The sequence below is a fragment of the Pristis pectinata genome, chromosome X, assembly GCF_009764475.1.
Source record: "Pristis pectinata isolate sPriPec2 chromosome X, sPriPec2.1.pri, whole genome shotgun sequence".
NCBI classification, from domain to species: Eukaryota; Metazoa; Chordata; class Chondrichthyes; order Rhinopristiformes; family Pristidae; genus Pristis; species Pristis pectinata.
The window spans coordinates 15,163,451-15,167,636 of NC_067450.1; positions in this window are offsets into that span (position 1 = coordinate 15,163,451).

Below are 4,186 nucleotides of genomic sequence, written 5' to 3' on the forward strand. Positions count from 1 at the left end.
CGGAATCTGATTTACCTATTTCGACCCATCAGAGGGCTGGAAGGATTTATTCAGCACCGGATAGTGTAGGTATAAAGAGGGAGAGCGGGTGATGGGAGAGAGTTAATGATGGGAGAAGCAACTGATGAAGGAGCGGGGTTATTGGTGTGGATCAGAGAGTGCGAAGGGATGAGAATGCTAGAGAGTTAAACAAGAGAAAGGCCGATGGGGAGAACGTGGTGTGAGCGCGGCGATAAGTGAGTGAGCGAGTGGGCGGACTTCGCTGGCAGGAGAATTGGAGCGATGGAGAGTAAAGGGCATAGAGAGAGAGAGAGAGGGAGAGAGAGAGAGAGAGAGAGAGAGAGAGAGAGAGAGATCGGTGGAACTGGAGAATGAAGAACAGAGGGGGACTGGGTAATAATGGATAGGTGAGGGATAATATCGGGAGCGGTGATACAGGGGGGATCTGGGAAAATGGAAAGAAATTGGGCAGGAATTGAAATACGTTCATAAGGTGTTGAGCAATGTTTGAAACGATGTGAGGAAAGAGTGCTGAAGGAATGAGAGCGGAGGAGAAAGGAAAGACTTGAGTTGGGCAAGAGAGAAGAGTTAGCGAGAGAGGGAGTGACAGGCAAGGATAGTGAGGCTGGAAACGAGGCAGCAGTGAGCAAGGATGAAGGGTAGCCAGCGGAGGAAGCGATCAAGTGCCAGAAAGAGGAGATGGCAGTGAGAGTCGTAGATTATGGGTGAATAGCGCATAGAGATAAAGCGAGTCGCGGGCTGGTAGTGGAGATGAAGAGCGGAAAGAGCGGCAGTGAGAGGGACAGTGAAAGAGATGAGTGAGGAGCGAGTGGTGGCAAAGCTGGAAGGAGGCGGGGTGAGCGGATAGGGAAACGGAAGGATGTGGTAACGGAAGACAAAACATTGGTAGTGATAACGGGAAGGAAGTTAGTGGGTGAAGGCTTGCAGAATGGAGGGACAGGTTGTCGGGAGAGAAGGCAACGAGGCAGAGATAGTGGGTCCGAGAGAAGAAAGAGAGAACTACAGTGGGGAGAAGGTTGAGATAGAGGGAGGTCTGTAGCGTGAAGAGGAAGGAGGCGATTTGTGGAGATATAAAGTGTAAGCAAAACAGGAGAGATGGCGGTTGGTCAGACAAGGAGAGGTGGGAAGGAGAGGTGAGGAAGAGGAAGGTGTAGAACATGGTTAGAAAAGTGGGGAAGTAAGTCAGGAAAAATAACCTCAGTAAGAGATAAGGGAGGCGAGACTGGGACGAAGATAGATAACAGTACGTTTGCAGAGGCAGTAAGCGAGAAAATAGAAAAAGGCGGGGGAGAATGAGAAAGCAAGGGGAAATTTGGATAAATTTGGGAGAGAGGGTGAAGAAGTGAAGTAGAGAGAGGAAGTGTGGGGGTATGAAGGAGAGAGAGGATGGGGCAAGGAATGTGTTTTAGATGAGATCCTCCACCGCGTCTACCTTTGTCAGGATTACACTATCGTCGGTTGGACATGGTCTGATGGGGAAATTATCGGTGGCAACATCCAGAGTGCCTTATTTTGTGTTGAAAGGTTACAGTGGTCTTTATGTTACGGTTGAAGTCAGAAACCACCTCTCAACTTGTCGGCCCTCGGTGGAACCAGTTGCAGACCGTGCACGCGGAGTCTTCTGGAGGGTATTATTACACAGACATCCTAACGATTTATAACTTCCGGTGACTGACTGATCAAGTCACCCTTCGCGACAGCAGTACCCCTGTTGCTCTATTAAACACTTTACGTTTCATTTCCAGCTTCCTGTTGATGTATCACTGAAGGTTGAACTGCTTCTCTCCCCTTTCCTTTCCCCAAGCGTGCAGGGATTGCGTGTCAACGACCTCTTCCTTTTTTTGCCTGGCATCCTGAGTCAGCTGAACGCACAACTGAACATTAGCACACCGTTGTGTTTGGTTGAAAGAGTTCTGGATTTGTCTGCATCAGGGAAGTGCTGATGAATGGGCTTCATCTGACCATCAGCATCTCCAAAGACGTTGGGGCGAATCCAGAACTTTTAGAGGTTAAGTTGTCAATATCTTAAACGTTAAGGAGTCTTGTAGAGAGTCAAACACAGGTAGATTAGAAAATAAAATAACTGATTAATTTGGTAATTTTCGTGTCTCCCTCCCTGTCTCTTTCCACTTTCTGTACATCACCGTGTGCTCGCGGTATCTTCTGGGCATGATCGCATGTTAGGCTTTGGCTAATATCTTGGTATTTTTGCCACAAACCGTCCTCACTCTACCGCCGCCCAGCCCGATAATGTGGATTCAGTTGGTCAATTTTTTTTCAGAGATATCTAAAGAAGAGAGTGGGAGAGGGAGAAGTGAGAGCGAATTAAAGAAAAGGCGAATTATATTTAGAAAGGCGGGGTGGAGTATTTAGGGAGCGAGAGAGACAGATAGAAAGAGAGGAGAGAGAGAATGAGAGAGAGGAGAGAGAAGGGGTAGCTAAGGTGCTTACTCTGCCATTCAGTTAGATCAAGGTTGACCCATTAGACCAGCGCACACACCCAAATTCTCTCTATTCCTTTAATATTCAATAATCTCTCAATACCCGACAATGATTGAACCTCAGCCATTGGGTAGTGATTCAAAGGATACACCCAGTGCCGGCTTATTCCCTATTGAACCGACTACAGCGTTCAAGATTGTACCGGAAAAGTGTACCCTGTGCAGAGTGTAAAGCTCAATCCTGAGTCAAATTATTGCACCGCTGCATCGGTCATCAGCCATGGAGATACACGAAGTGCAATAGAAGGTTGGTGCGCTGTGCAAATGTAAACTTCCAGGATCCATGTATGTTGACTCCAATTGAAGCAGGTGGAGATAAACATCCGGGCGCACGCAGGACAAGCACTGCTGAGGAGACGCTGGACTCTTGGCCGGTCAATAGCAAGGGGATGCCACGCAGCGGACGCCGAATTCTCGCAGAGCCAGTGGGAGGGACAGTGCCGAGGAAACGTAGCACTGTGAGACTGTTGATGAAGAAGGAGTACCTCACTGCGCGACGGGCAGTGTGAAGTGCTCCGCTGTGGGAAGGACTGCCGAGGGAGTTCCGTACTCTGGGAGGGTCACGGCCGATGGACACCTGCACCGGGAGAGGAACTGTTCCGAAGCAACATGACACTGTGGTGCCGGCTGTTCAGAAGAAGCACCACGCGGGAGATGCTTTACTCTGGGAGCTCTCTGCTTCCCCTGCTACCATCTGCCGGACGCACCCAGTGTACCTTCTGTCCACATCACATATCTCTTGGCTATTATTTTAAAGACGTGTTGGACGTAATGTTCTGGTTGCTTGGAAACCAACTGTTGATTTATTTATTTTCTTCATTTTCCCAAATAAGCATTGCGTCCAGTTCCAGGCCGCAGTTGTGCAGGGTGTGGAGATGGTGGTGAATATGATTCCCAAAACGTTGCCCAGAATGAGGGACTTTCGCTCAATGAGAGAGGTGGAGAAGCTGTGGCTGTTCACAACATAGAAATTTGCAGATGGTTCTTGCAAATGTATTTATAATCAAGTAGGGTACAGTCACGCTGGAGGGACACACGCCGTTCCCACGGCTGGGGGGGCCAAGGGAATAGAGTGAAGGTAATTGGGAAAAGATCCAAGAAGGACATATCTATGCTTGTTACAGGGATCAAGGGGTCCAGCCTGGAATGCAGTGTCGGGGTGTGGTGGATAAACATTCACCTGCAGGTTCGAAGGGGAGCTGGGACGTAAAAGAAATAAATTGCGGGAATGGGGGGTGAGGGCTGGATTTCTCTTTCAGGCAGCTGGTGCGGAGCCGAAGGGCCAAATGGCCTTCTTCTGCCTTTTATCTTTTCTGCAATTCAGGGAGTTAGAACGTGGCCTCTACAAGGGAATAAGGCGTGGAGAAATTTTCTTCATGAGGCTTTGGGTGGGTGCACAACTGTTCTAAGGAACAAGTGTTAACCAAGCGTGGTTTCGTTCCCCTTCAGAAATGAAACTCAGACTGTGTGGAAGCAGAAGGAAGAGCAACGACACAAGGTAAACGCACTGAAAATACAGAGCAATGTCACATTATTTTACAAAGGCCGATGTTGGGGTTCGTTCAGTCTCTCACCAATACTGAGAAATAGGTGTAGGGGTAGTGGAACAACAGAAAATAAGTTTTGTATGAATTCAATTTATCAAAGGAACACCATTCTGAGTG